The sequence below is a fragment of the Mus caroli genome, unplaced genomic scaffold, assembly GCF_978045245.1.
Source record: "Mus caroli unplaced genomic scaffold, Mus_caroli_1 scaffold_18, whole genome shotgun sequence".
Classification (NCBI taxonomy): domain Eukaryota; kingdom Metazoa; phylum Chordata; class Mammalia; order Rodentia; family Muridae; genus Mus; species Mus caroli.
The window spans coordinates 19,142,517-19,158,845 of record NW_028227273.1 but is presented as its reverse complement, the minus strand read 5'-3'; positions in this window follow the sequence as shown (position 1 = coordinate 19,158,845).

Below are 16,329 nucleotides of genomic sequence, written 5' to 3'. Positions count from 1 at the left end.
AACTGCCATAAAGACTCACAGCATTAGGAAGGTTGAGAGCCACTGCTCTGGAAGATTGTGTGAAGTAGAATATTAATATTGAAGAAAACACATCCTGTCATAGGAGGAGGGAGCCAGAATGGTCCTAGCTATCGATGTTTGAATGGCTCACCAACTCATTGATGTTCCCCTCTCCTTGTTCACTCTGACACTGTCCTTTCTAGCTCTCGAGTCAGTGCTCTGAATTATTTTAATGTTTCTTCTGGTCCCAGCTCTTCTGCTGTCTTGCAGGCATTTTAGAAAACCTGAACATAGCAGTTGATATTCTAAATTTTCCCATTTCCCATTTAGAAACATAGTTGCTTCAAACTGCACATCTAGTAAACTGTTGCCCGAGACACTACTCTCAATGTAATCTGGACCACTCAGTGGGTTCTATGGATCTTCCTATATTGTTTCATTCCATCTGACCTGGTAGGAAGGAACATTCCTGATGAAGGTGACACTTTACCATCTAGGACAAAAGCTGCTCACTTTGTGTTTTGTTTAACTCCTTTTTGGTCTTTGTGGGGTTTTTTTGTTAACTTACTAAATATTTATGATCATTTATTTGGTTGCTGTTTTGATGTTGATCAGCCTGTATCTGTGGGAGCCGAGACTTATTATAATCATTGCTGAATGCTCCTTGTCTAAAATGGTTTGTATCATGTATCAGTATTCAAGTGTTTGTTAAGTATAGTGTCATAAAGTGGGTTCAACTATGGAATAGTCACAGGTGTGGGGATGGATTTCAATGCTTATGTATGTATCCTTTGGAAAGAGTTTGTGCACAGCAGGCAATTTTCCAATATTCCATCTCTCTCCAGGTTTCACTGTGAAGCTCAGAGAACTTTACAGTTGAAACTTTGAGAGGATTTACACCCAGAGAACATGAAGTTACCCTGAGCCTCCTTTAAACTCAGATGTCAACACCTTAGGCTCCATAAATCTGCTCGCCACCCTTGATACATGTTTATTCCTTGTAACGATTGATTCTTTTTCTGTATTTTGTAACTCTCTGAGTTTCCCTGCGTTTGAGTGTCCTTCCTTCTTAAGCTGGAATCACTAATGGAGATGGTATTAAGAATAAGATTTGTTCCTTAAAAGTGACTGGTAACCTAATCAAATACCCTTGTACTGACTACATTTGCTGCTAAGATAAGGATGAGTGCACAGATAGATGTATGTACCACAATTATGTATGACTTATCTGCTCTAATAAAAAGAACTGTACATTAGCGCTTATTAGTTTTATCTTAACAAATGAGACCCTGCCTGGGGTTTTGCAAACAGTAAGGTCTGCTAATTAGCATATCTCCCAGCTTGGTTAAACTGGCACGCGGTTGACTCTTTGCCCCTTGCCTTCTTTTCTAATTCAGAAAGAATGCTGCCTCAGATCTCGGGATCAGAAAACCATTTCCTTAGAGGTCTTAACGCCAGGGCCAAAAAGTGGGAATGGGTGGGTAGGGGAGTGGGGTGGGGGGGTATGGGGGAGTTTTGGGATAGCATTGGAAATGTAATTGAGGAAAATACGTAATAAAAATATATATTAAAAAAAAACACTTTCAATACAAGTGAGAATGTTGATAGATTCTGAAAGTGTTTGCCTGTCATTAATAAATTTCATCTGTCCAAGGCTGAAAAGATGCAATTCACCTAACATGCTGAAACCTTAGCATTCATTTTGTTGGGATGAAAAAGTCAAGCTCAGTGAACAAGAAGCACCCTTCATCACCCTGCTCCCCCCAAGTCACCTGGAACCATTGTGTGTGTAGCTGGCAGAGACCCCAGGTTACACACAGTTGGAGCACAGAGCTTCCCCCTCTTGAGGACTTACATGCATATCTCCATATTCATCAGAGGAAGCTTAGAATCCATCCATTAGCTTTAACTTTAGCTCAGGATTGTTGACATTCTAAATGTGGGACCTTATGTTTTGTTTTTTTTTTTTTTTTTTTGGGGTTTAAGGTAAAATCTATAAATCATTTGTGTGGATCATTAATGACACCCCACCCAAGCCAGGCATTATTTCTGCAGTTTTCATGATTCCAATTGGCTGCAATAGAATTAAATAGTTGAGGGAAACAAATCCCTTGATGATGATCAGTATAGGTTTTCACTTGGAGATGCTTCGAAATAAATTATTCTTGTTGGAGAAGGGGTTATAGTGGAGCCGTTACTTGCGTCCTTTGGGAGGATGCTATGTATTGTCTTTGACAATATTGATTGTGAGTGTGGGGCTCTGACAAAAGTCCATGTGATGTGTGGCTGGAGGTATGTAAAGAAAGGATGCTCGTATAGCTCTTGGCTCCTGTGTAAAAGGCAACAGTGTCCACTTGGGGTCCTTAGAGCACATTACAGAGATAATGCCTGCTAGGTATAGGAAGATTATAGCTACAGGCTGAGAGGCTGGATCTCTTATAGCTTTTCTTTCGGTCATTTAAAAACAGGGTATATTACATCTGTCCTAGGCACCAAGCTCTGGGGACACACTGCATTCAAACACATTCTTTGGCAATACATCCTATTTTAGATTTCAAATTGACTTAGGGGCGGGGCCTTCTTCAGGGACACAGTTTGCTCGTCACAGAGGAATGTTCTTCAAATTCTGAAACTCCTCAAATGTACTCTAAATTGTCTCTTTTTTATTTTTTATTTTGTGCTTCCTCTACTCTGAATTTTCTATGAAACCAGCTTTTTTGCTGTATCATTGAGCTACACCCCAGACCATTACTTGATCTATACTGTAAGCAACTGGGAGGCCTGAATTACACACACACACACACACACACACACACACACACACACACACACACACACTGGTCTGGAACCTTGGGGAAATCTAGGAAGAAGTGAGAGTAGAAAGTTCAGCTCCTGCATTTTATGGAGCACAAACTGTAACAGTCTATGAGAAATGCTGAACTACACAGTCATGGATGAAAACAGGACTAGAGCTGTGCCCAAAGCCCTCCAGGGCCTCAGCCACATGACACAGAAGTGGGGACATCTTGAAAGTCTCATCATCCCAGTGAGATGATATGCAACTTGCAGGTTTGTTTTTGTGAGATGCATGATCTAGAATAATTAGCACACAGTAATCCTTTATACCATACCTGTTAGCCAAAGTGATGATGAAAAGTTAGCTTTGCTTCTTGTTCCTGTCCTAAAGGAATCTGCTTTATAGTGTAACACCTTTAGAACACAGAAGATTTCTTTTTATTCTTTAAAAATCAAAAGCCTCCGTATCTGATTTTCCTCTTCTGCCCCAGTCACTTGTTTGTCAATGTGACTAAGTTATAGTAGGGGTCAGGAAGAGGTAGAATTGGAGAAGTGGAGGCAAATGGAAATGAAAATACTGGAGCTTTTCCTGTGCCTTTGCATAACCGCAAGAGTTGGAGATCATACAGGCAACCTGCCCAGAGGATGCAAATGGTTCTCTGATGCATGCGAATGCTCTATCTGAGGATGATAAGATGTGTCTGTGGAACTGCGGAAAGAAGAAGGCCAGGAGAACAGAAACCATCATTCTCAGCATGCTACCTTTGAACAGGAAGGCAGCAAGCAGATTTACAAGGAATTGTGAAACAGCATTTAGTATCATTTTTCAAATGCAATGTATAAAGTAATATACTTTTACAAAGGTAAATAGTCTAAATACAGCAATGCACTTGGTACATATAAATTGTTACCATCTTTGAAAATTATCCAGGGCATTCAGAAAATACCACTGTACTCCACTAAAACTGTATGACATTCAGTATTTCCTTTTCCTTAAAAGTTGAAGGTGGGTGAAAACAATGGGCTACAGAAACTAAGGAGACTACTGAACCTGTCAGTAGCTGTACTAGTTATTATTTGTCGCTGTGATGAAATGCCACAACCAGACAACTTATAGAAAGATGAGTCAATTTTGGCCTATGGGATACTTGAACATAAGGTCAGAGGAGGTGTCTAACAGGCATCTTCTAGAACAAGAAGCTGAGAAATTTCACATCTTCCTCCACACAATGGGAACTGAAGCAGCAAATTAGAAATGGTAGGAAGCTATCCAAACCTTGGCCAGTGAGGTCCTTCCTTGAATAAGGCTTTATCTACTAAAAGTGCTCAAACCCCTGAGCCAATTAAAGAACTCGTTTATTGAAACTATTCCACTAGCCATGTGACTCTGAAGCAGCAGTTTCAAGAGCATGAGCGGTTAAGTCACAGGACTGTGAGGAAGGAATAGAATTTCTCTTATTGTAGTTCTCCATTCTTAGCACCGACACATACTAGCAGACACCAAATGATCCAGTCGCTTTTGAAAAGTGTATAACAGCCATATGCTAAAGGCATGCATGCAAGCCAGCATCTTGATACAATGCCCTGGTTCCCTTTCCATGACTTTTAAAGATGGGGAAGATAACTATGAGAACATTTTCAAAGATTATTTCAGTCTAAGAAGCTTTTTGGTTGCGGTCTGGGAGATGGCTCACTTGGTAAAGGGTCTGCTGTGTAAGCCTGAGGACAGCACCCATCCTGGTGGTTAAGGGAGGAGCCCTGGGGTTTGCTTGCCAGCAAGTCTAGCTAACTGGCGAGCATTAAGTCAGTGAGAGAACATGTCTTAAAAAATAAGCAGAGCTCTTCCGGTCTGACCAGCACCGGGGTAGCTAGAGCGCAGGGTTGGCTGACACCCGCCAGCTACCCACGATACCCGCCAAGGGATCTTGAGACTTCTGGTGAGTGGAACACAGCTTCTGCTCCAGTCCAATTGCGCGGGAACTGAGACTGCTTTGGTTGGGGAGGCAGAAATCCGGCCTGAGTAGGGCCACAAGCCTCATCCGGTCTGACCAGCACTGGGGTAGCTAGAGCGCAGGGTCGGCTGACACCCGCCAGCTACCCACGACACCCGCCACAGGATTTTGAGACTTCTGGTGAATGGAACACAGAGTCTGCTCCAATCTTTAAACAGTGACAACGATAACAACTAACCCCAGAGATTACCAGATGGCGAAAGGTAAACGTAATAATCTTACTAACAGAAACCAAGACCACTCACCATCATCAGAACCCAGCACTCCCACTTCGCCCAGTCCAGGACACCCCAACACACCGGAAAAGCTAGACCCGGATCTAAAAGCATATCTCATGATGATGGTAGAGGACATCATGAAGGACTTTAATAACTCACTTAAAGAATTACAGGAGAACATGGCTAAAGAGTTACAAGTCCTTAAAGAAAAACAGGATAACACAATCAAACAGGTAGAAGTCCTTAAAGAAAAACAGGAAAACACATCCAAACAGATGATGGAAATGAAGAAAACCATAGTAGACCTAAAAAGGGAAGTAGACACAAGAAATAAAACCCAAAATGAGGCAACACTGGAGATAGAAACCCTAGGAAAGAAATCTGGAACCATAGATACGAGCATCAGCAACAGAATACAAGAGATGGAAGAGAGAATCTCAGGTGCAGAAGATTCCATAGAGAACATCGGCACAACAATCAAGGAAAATGTAAAACGCAAAAAGATCCTAACTCAAAACATCCAAGAAATACAGGACACAATGAGAAGACCAAACCAACCGATAATAGGAGTGGATGAGAATGAAGATTTTCAACTCAAAGGACCAGCAAACATCTTCAACAAAATTATAGAAGAAAACTTCCCAAATCTAAAGAAAGAGATGCCCATGAACATACAAAAAGCCTACAGAACTCCAAATAGACTGGACCAGAAAAGAAATACCTCCCGACACATAATAATCAGAACAACAAATGCACTAAATAAAGATAGAATACTAAAAGCAGTAAGAGAAAAAGGCCAAGTAACAAATAAAGGCAAGCCTATCAGAATTACACCAGATTTTTTTCGCCAGAGACTATGAAAGCCAGAAGATCCTGGACAGATGTTATACAGACATTAAAAGAACACAAATTCCAGCCCAGGCTACTATACCCAGCCAAACTCTCAATTAACATAGATGGAGAAACCAAAGTATTCCACGACAAAAACAAATTCACACATTATCTCTCCACGAATACAGACCTTAAAAGGATAATAACAGAAAAAAACCAATACAAGGACGGGAACCACGCCCTATAAACAACAAGAAGGTAATCCCTCAACAAACCTAAAAGAAGAAAGCCACAAGAACAGAATGCCAACTTTAACAACAAAAATAACAGAAAACAACAATTACTTTTCCTTAATATCTCTTAATATCAATGGACTCAACTCCCTGATAAAAAGACATAGACTAACAAACTGGCTACACAAACAAGACCCAACATTTTGCTGCTTGCAGGAAACTCATCTCAGAGAAAAAGATAGACACTACCTCAGAATGAAAGGCTGGAAAACAATTTTCCAAGCAAATGGTATGAAGAAACAAGCTGGAGTAGCCATTCTAATATCTGATAAGATTGACTTCCAACCCAAAGTCATCAAAAAAGACAGGGAGGGGCACTTCATACTCATCAAAGGTAAAATCATCCAAGAGGAACTATCAATCCTGAATATCTATGCTCCAAATACAAAGGCAGCCACATTCATTAAAGAAACTTTAGTAAATCTCAAAGCACACATTGCACCTCATACAATAATAGTGGGAGACTTCAACACACCACTTTCACCAATGGACAGATCATGGAAACAGAAACTAAACAGGGACACAGTGAAACTAACAGAAGTTATGAATCAAATGGATCTGGCAGATATCTACAGAACATTCTATCCTAAAACAAAAGGATATACCTTCTTCTCAGCACCTCATGGTACCTTCTCCAAAATTGACCACATAATTGGTCACAAAACAGGCCTCAACAGATACAAAAATATTGACATTGTCCCATGCATCCTATCAGATCACCATGGACTAAGGCTGATCTTCAATAACAAAATAAATAATAGAAAGCCAACCTTCACGTGGAAACTGAACAACACTCTTCTCAATGATACCTTGGTCAAGGAAGGAATAAAGAAAGAAATTAAGGACTTTTTAGAGTTCAATGAAAATGAAGCCACAACATACCCAAACTTATGGGAAACAATGAAAGCATTTCTAAGAGGAAAACTCATAGCTCTGAGTGCCTCCAAAAAGAAACTAGAAAGAGCACACATTAGCAGCTTGACAACACACCTAAAAGCACTAGAACAAAAGGAAGCAAATTCACCCAAGAGGAGTAGAGGGCAGGAAATAATCAAACTCAGGGGCGAAATCAACCAAGTGGAAACAAGAAGAACTATTCAAAGAATCAACCAATCAAGGAGCTGGTTCTTTGAGAAAATCAACAAGATAGATAAACCCTTAGCTAGACTCACTAGAGGGCACAGGGAAAGCATTCTAATTAACAAAATCAGAAATGAAAAAGGAGACATAACAACAGATCCTGAAGAAATCCAAAACACCATCAGATCCTTCTACAAAAGGCTATACTCAACAAAGCTGGAGAACCTGGATGAAATGGAGAAGTTCCTAGACAGATACCAGGTACCAAAGTTGAATCAAGATCAGGTTAATGATCTAAACAGCCCTATATTCCCCAAAGAAATAGAAGCAGTCATTAATAATCTCCCAACCAAAAAAAGCCCAGGACCAGATGAGTTTAGTGCAGAGTTCTATCAGACCTTCAAAGAAGATCTAATCCCAGTTCTTCACAAACTATTCCACAAAATAGAAACAGAAGGTACTCTACCCAACTCATTCTATGAAGCCACAATTACTCTGATACCTAAACCACAAAAAGACCCAACAAAGATAGAAAACTTCAGACCATATCCCTTATGAATATTGATGCAAAAATCCTCAATAAAGTTCTTGCTAACCGAATCCAAGAACACATCAAAACAATCATCCATCCTGACCAAGTAGGTTTCATCCCAGGGATGCAGGGATGGTTCAATATACAGAAATCCATCAATGTAATCCAGTATATAAACAAACTCAAAAACAAAAACCACATGGTCATCTTGTTAGATGCAGAAAAAGCATTTGACAAGATCCAACACCCATTCATGATAAAAGTCTTGGAAAGATCAGGAATTCAAGGCCCATACCTAAACATGATAAAAGCAATCTACAGCAAACCAGTATCCTACATCAAAGTAAATGGTGAGAAGCTTGAAGCAATCCCTCTAAAATCAGGGACTAGACAAGGCTGTCCACTTTCTCCATACCTATTCAACATTGTACTTGAAGTCCTAGCCAGAGCAATTCGACAACAAAAGGAGATCAAAGGGATACAAATTGGAAAAGATGAAGTCAAAATATCACTTTTTGCAGATGATATGATAGTATATATAAGTGACCCTAAAAATTCCACGAGAGAACTCCTAAACCTGATAAACAGCTACGGTGAAGTAGCTGGATATAAAATTAACTCAAACAAATCAATGGCCTTTCTCTACACAAAGAATAAACAGGCTGAGAAAGAAATTAGTGAAACAATACCCTTCTCAATAGTCACAAATAATATAAAATATCTTGGCATGACTCTAACTAAGGAAGTGAAAGATCTGTATGATAAAAACTTCAAGTCTCTGAAGAAAGAAATTAAAGAAGATCTCAGATGATGGAAAGATCTCCCATGCTCATGGATTGGCAGGATCAACATTGTAAAAATGGCTATCTTGCCAAAAGCAATCTACAGATTCAATGCAATCGCCATCAAAATTCCAACTCAATTCTTCAACGAATTAGAAAGTGCAATCTGCAAATTCATCTGGAATAACAAAAAGCCTAGGATAACAAAAACTCTTCTCAAGGATAAAAGAACCTCTGGTGGAATCACCATGCCGGACCTATACTTTACTACAGAGCAATTGTGATAAAAACTGCGTGGTACTGGTATAGTGCCAGACAAATAGACCAATGGAATAGAATTGAAGACCCAGAAATGAACCCACACACCTACAGTCACTTGATCTTTGACAAGGGAGCTAAAAACATCCAGTGGAAGAAAGACAGCATTTTCAACAAATGGTGCTGGCACAACTGGTTGTTAACATGTAGAAGAATGTGAATCGATCCATTCCTATCTGCTTGTACTAAGGTCAAGTCTAAGTGGATCAAGGAACTTCACATAAAACCAGAGACACTGAAACTTATAGAGGAGAAAGTGGGGAAAAGCCTAGAAGATATGGGCACAGGGGAAAAATTCTTGAATAGAACAGCAATGGCTTGTGCTGTAAGATCGAGAATTGACAAGTGGGACCTCATGAAACTGCAAAGCTTCTGCAAGGCAAAGGACAGCATCAATAAGACAAAAAAACCACCAACAGATTGGGAAAGGATCTTTACCTATCCTAAATCAGATAAGGGACTAATATCCAATATATATAAAGAACTAAAGAAGGTGGACTCCAGAAAGTCAAATAACCCCATTAAAAAATGGGGCTCAGAACTGAACAAAGAATTCTCACCTGAGGAATACCGAATGGCAGAGAAGCACCTGAAAAAATGTTCAACATCCTTAATCATCAGGGAAATGCAAATCAAAACAACCCTGAGATTTCACCTCACACCAGTCAGAATGGCTAAGATCAAAAATTCAGGTGACAGCAGATGCTGGCGAGGATGTGGAGAAAGAGGAACACTCCTCCATTGTTGGTGGGATTGCAAGCTTGTACAACCACTCTGGAAATCAGTCTGGCGGTTCCTCAGAAAATTGGACATAGTACTACCGGAGGATCCAGCAATACCTCTCCTGGGCATATATCCAGAAGATGTCCCAACCGGTAAGAAGGACACATGCTCCACTATGTTCATAGCAGCCCTATTTATAATAGCCAGAATCTGGAAAGAATCCAGATGTCCCTCAACAGAGGAATGGATACAGAAATTATGGTACATTTACACAATGGAGTACTACTCAGCTATTAAAATAATGAATGTATGAAATTCCTAGCCAAATGGATGGACCTGGAGGGCATCATTTTGAGTGAGGTAACACAATCACAAAAGAACTCACACAATATGTATTCACTGATAAGTGGATATTAGCCCAAAACTTAGGATACCCAAGATATAAGATACAATTTGCTAAACGCATGAAACTTAAGAAGAATGAAGATCAAAATGTGGACAATATGCCCCTTCTTAGAATTGGGAACAAAACACCCATGGAAGGAGTTACAGAGACAAAGTTTCGAGCTGTGATGAAAGAATGGACCATCTAGAGACTGCCGTATCCAGGGATCCATCCCATAATCAGCTTCTAAACGCTGACACCATTGCATACACTAGCAAGATTTTGCTGAAAGGACCCAGATATAGCTGTCTCTTGTGAGAGGATGCCGGGGCCTAGCAAACACAGGAGTGGATGCTCACAGTCAGCCATTGGATGTATCACAGGGCTCCCAATGGAGAAACTAGAGAAAGTACCCAAGGAGCTAAAGGGATCTGCAACCCTATAGTTGGAACAACATGATGAACTAACCAGTACCCCGGAGCTCTTCTCTCTAGCTGCATATGTATCAAAAGATGGCCTAGTCGGCCATCACTGGAAAGAGAGGCCCATTGGACTTGCAAACTTTATATGCCCCAATATAGGGGAATGCCAGGGCCAAAAGAATGGGAATGGGTGGGTAGGGAAGTGGGGGGCGGTATGGGGGACTTTTGGGATAGCATTGGAAATGTAATTGAGGAAAATATGTAATAAATAATATTAAAAATTAAAAAAAAGTCAGAGGAATAAAATAGAGATTTAGTACAAGGGCTTTAGTCTCCACAGTCAGAAAATGGCCTTGAAAACTGGAGCTCTCACATGAGTCCTGACCATTAAAAGTCTCTGGTAAATGAAAAAAAATATAAGCAGAGAGGGACTGTGGAAGATACCCAGTGCCCATCTACTCCCTTCTACCTTACATGAAGATCTGTTTTATGCCCATTTGACTCTTGGCCAAACTTTGGAGTTTAAGAGTCTGCTTTTTTCCCCATTATTTCTGTCATGCAGTGATCCAATTTTATTTTACTTTTTGTTATTTTTTATTATTTAAATGCATTTTATAAATCAAACATATTAATAGTATTGAGCATTTTGAGAATAAAATAATACATAAAAATTTGTTCAACTTTTATATCTATATACTTTCATACCCTAAAACTATCATCAATGAATCTTTAATAGTATCTGTAACTGAGGATCCTATATCTAATGCTGAATACTAAACTGTTTCAAAACATGCAAAATGATGCTTGGGAGTTAAGTATGGTAAAGGAGCATGAAATATTAAAAATGAATCATTAAAAATATATTCCAAAGCCCTTATATGATACCACCCGACATAGTGAGAGAGTATTTAAAACACATTATATATTTGTGCACATTGTCTAACAACCAGTTTACTTAAAAAAAGATTATCAAGGTTTCTAGGAGAGAAAATATTTTTTCAGTAAGTATATTTAAAAAATTTCAAAATAGCAAAAACTCCTTGAAGTTAAACATTAAGAAAATGCTAATTTCAAGCACAGTGAGAAAAATTACAATAGTATTTCCATGATGTTTGTAGAACATGATTTTAATATTTTCAGCTATTGAAATTCAACGAACAGAATAGTTATTTTAAGATATACTTCGTTGAAGAGTCTCCCTTTTCATTTCTGATTTTATTAATTTGGATACTGTCTCTGTGCTCTCTGCTTAGTCTGGTTAAGGATTTATCTATCTTATTGATTCTCTCAAAGAATCAGCTCCTGGTTTTGTTGATTTTTTTTATATAGTTCGTTTTGTTTCTGTTTGGCTTGATTGTTTCCTGCCATCTACTCCTCTTGGCTGTATTTGCTTCTTTTTGTTCTAGAGTTTTCAGGTGTGCTGTCCAGTTGCTAATGTAATCTCTCTTCATTATTTATTTTTTTTTTATTGAGGCACTCAGAGTTATGAGTTTTCCTCCTACCATTGCTTTCATTGTGTCCCATAAGAAGTTCTGGTATGATGTGTCTTCATTTTCATTAAATTCTAAAAAGCCTTTAATTTCTTTATTTCTTCCTTGACCAAGTTATCATTGAGTAGAGCAGTGTTCAGCTTACAAGTGTATGTGTGCTTTCTGTTATTTTTGTTGATACTTAAGACCAGCATTAGTGTGTGGTGATCTGATAGGGGGCCATAGGTTTATTTCAATCTCATATATCTGTTGAGTCATGTTTTGTGACCAATTATATGGTCAATTTTGGAGAAGGTACCGTGAGGTGCTGAGAAGAAGGTATATTCTTTTGCTTTAAGATGAAATCTTCTATAAATAGCTGTTAGATCCAGTTGGTTCATAATTTCTGTTAGTTTCACTGTGTCTCTGTTTAGTTTGTGTTTCCATCTCTCCATTTCTGAGAGTGAGGTGTTGAAGTCTCTTACTATTATTGTGTGACTGACCCAATTTTAAATAAACTAGTTGGGTCACAGCCCTGTTGCTCATCCAAGTCGTTATAAAACCAACATTCCCTCTGTAAATTGGGAAATCATCCTCAGAGGAGATCAAGCAGAACAAGAAATGCACGGTGGCCATCAACGTGGGGCTTGACATCGTGTCTGAACAGAAGGCAACCTCACACTTATGCCAAGTTTCGGCTGCAACATGTTGGGACCTGTCATGTAGACCTGCTGTTGCTGACCAACTGGAGTGGCAAGTCTGTGCTCCTTGACTTAGAGACATCTGCCAAACTCCCTGCATAGTAGGAAGTATTAATCAGGATGTAGAGACCTGGTTAAGTTTTGTTGTTTTTATATAAGTTGATGTATTATAAGAGAGGAGCATCTAGAAGTACACAGCCACCTGCCCAGGAAGCAAAGGATAAATCCTAGTTGATATATTGAAATCTATTGATTTCTCAGGATTTTGTTATTTTAGATTTGTCTGGCCAAGATTGCAAAATGTGATCAAACTTCTAATTTATTTTTCGTCTGTCAATCAGCAGTTGCCTGTCTGCATTTGTTATTAGCAGTGCCATTATCCTGTTTCACAAGGACATGGGACAAGTCTTAAGTACTCAGTGGCAGGGGCTATTGTGATGGGCAGGGTGACAATGATGAGTTGGTGGTGCCAGTGTAGATGCCATTTGATTGGCACATGCCTGTGACACTTTGATCCAGCCACATGCTGGTTCTGAACTACTTAGTTTGACTAGACTGAGGGTTCAGAAGCAGTTACTGATAATTTTTCCATTTGATTTCTTGGTTCAGCGAACTGACTGAACAACCACAAGAAAGTCAGTCATTCCTAACGACTCAAATGAAAAGAGAATAGTGTCCATGCCTCATTTTATCCACTAGCGAACTACAGGAGTTAAGTCTAATTTTATAGCTTTTTTTGTTTGTTTATGCTTAATTTTTTTTAGATATTTTCTTCATTTACATTTCAAATGCTATCTCCAAAGTTCTCTATACCCCCCTCCCGTCCTGCTCCCTACTCACCCACTCCCAATTCTTGGCCCTGGCGTTCCCCTATACTGGGGCATATAAAGTTTGCAAGACCAAGGGGACTCTCTTCCCTTTTATAGGTTTTAATAAGATAATTTTATTGAAGAAAGACTGGAGAAAACAGGTGAACATGGTTTGTAAACCTCAGATTTGTGTGGAAGCAAGGTGTTAGAATCAGCAATTGACCATTTGACTCTTTGTCCTAACATTTTAGCTTCCTCTGCTTTATTGCCCTGAAGTACTGCAGTGTGATTTCAGAGCCTTCAGTGTACAGGCTGCATTCACTAGTGAGATGCAGTCTTTCCCCCTGGTTAGATAAGTGTGGTGTCTGCCATGTTGCCTCAGCACTGGTACAAGAAAGAGATAGTGAGAACGTTCTGAGGTGTTCCATATGTTGTCAGTCAATGACACAAATTCCCTTCCCATACACATCGTTGTTGTTCTCAATAAGAGGCAAAATTATCACACACACACACACACACACACACACACACACACACACACACACACTCAAGTATATTGTTTTCCTAAGGTTGTACAAACCTAGGCAACTTCCAAGAGAGAGAAAAAAAAAACTGTTGTTTTCCCTTTGTTTAATAAGTAAACCACTCTCAAACTGAAAAAAAAAAATAAAGCCCTGCTGTGCGTAAATGTGGCAATCCATAAGGGCAATATCTCTTTTGTGATTAGTGTCTATGTAAGCAGAACTATGACAACTGACTTCTTCATTTTGTAAAAAAAGGAGCCACATGCAGCCCAACATTTTTATGCAAGCATGGGATCCTACAAGAAGGCTTTATTCTTTCTTTTTTAAAAGGCCTCTGGCATCTCATGTTGTTAATGTGATATATCATCTCAAGCTTCATCCTCAGGTGCATGACCTGTCAGAGAAGCAGGTGGTGGTACCAAAGTGGTGCCCCATGAGATAGGCTGAATTATGGACACCAATAAACCAAGTACTTTTTTTGGAACCCATGAACGTTTCCCTATTTATCCTCATGGACGTTTTAAATTCAAGATCTTGAGAGGGAGTCTTGTGCATGGTCGCTAAGGTAGGCCCTAAATGTTTCTGTGGTGTATTCTCATGCATGAAAAGGTTAGCAGGCAGAAGATCCAGCAATACCACTTAACTTTGGGCTTTTCTGTGCAATTCTTGAAATAAAGGATGTGTTTTGCAGTGTATAGATTAATATACTATTGCTTTTCTGGGGTTTGCTTTTGTAGAGATGATTTCTATGGGAGAAGAGGAATATTTTAAAGAGTTTATTTATTTATTTATTTATTTATTTATTTATTTATTTATTTATTTATTATTTATGTGAGTACACTGTAGCTGTCTTCAGACACACCAGAAGAGTGCATCAGACTCCATTACAGATGGTTGTGAGCCACCATGTTGTTGCTGGGAATTGAACTCAGGACCTCTGGAAGAGCAGTCAGTATTCTTAACTGCTGAGCCATTGCTCCAGCCCCCATGAGGCATATTTTAATTGGTGAGGTGTTTCTGAATTTTGGTGGGCTTGTATTATGAGGAATTGCTTTCACAAATGTTTGTGTCCCTTGTCCAGGTTACAGCATTTCACCCTACCACTTCTCTCCTCTTCACTGGCCATTTCCCCACTGCTGTGCTCTGTATGTTTGTTCAAGGATTTATATTCTATAGATTACAGCTCTCTCACTCTGACAGTAGCCCAGGAGGCAGGAGTAGTCACAGTAGGGAGAAGTTCCCTTCACCTTACAGAATACAATTTCAGCCTTGCCTTCCAGCTTACTTGTTCCAGGAAGGTAAATCTTTGTTGTGAGCTTGTGAGGGGGGTGTCTGACAACGAGAGGCTGGGAAGTGGGGGAGGACAGGAGAATCTATATAATACAAGTAGCTGAAAAGGAGAGCCAGAAGAGGCAGCAGGAAAAAAGAGAGCCAACAAGAATAACTGGCTGTCTCAACCCAAGGTATGGGGAAATCTTGTAGAAATTATTGGCCTGTCTCAACCCAAGGTATTGAGGAATGTTATTTGTATGCTCCCTTGGGCCATCCTTGTTATTTGGCTTCTTTTGGTCTGTGGATGTAGTGGTGGTAGTTATCCTGTACTTTATGGCTCTTATAAGTGAGTGCATACCAAGCATGTTATTTTGGGACTGGGTTAGCTCACTCGGAATAATATTTTTTAGTTCCATCCATTTGCCTGCAAAATTCAAGATGCCCTTGTTTTTAATCTCTGAGTAGTATTCCATTGTGTAAATGAAACACATTTTCTTAACCCATAGCATTTATGTTATTGGAAGCTTCAGTAACAAGATAGTAAGGAGCACGTGATTTTTGCATATTGTCAGACTCTTGACTGCAGATCTTATCAAGAGGATATTGTGCTGACCTCTACTTGGCAAAGAACACAATTCTGCAGTATGTCAGGATACAAATGTTTTTGTTTGAGTGAACATCTTCAAGTTTGTACCTTTCAGGAAAAGGCAATATAAACCAGTTAACAACCCCTTCTTTGTGATTATTTAGTGAGTGAGTATTGCCAATCTAGCCTTTCTCTTTGGTTGCATAATCAGGATTGAGGTTTAAACACAGTCATCTCCTGTAAGCCTCTCTCAGGCTCTTGGGGTTTTTTCATGTACCACTGGGACCAGGCATAATATAATCTTGATGCCCACTTGGAATTCAGATTGTATAGAGGTGGACTAAGTTACATCAAAACAGGTTTTCTGGTATAGTAGTGATGTGCTGAGGCATTGAAGTTGAACCATTACTACTTGTCAGTTCACATTCCCCAATGTAGAATGAGCCATGAGCTCAAGAACTGGTTGTGACTGTCACAATCATTCTCAATTGGTAGTTTTTGACAGTGTTGTATTTTTGAGAGACTAAAGTACTAGGGGTGTGTTGAAGATATACTTTGGATTTTTAAAAGCTACCT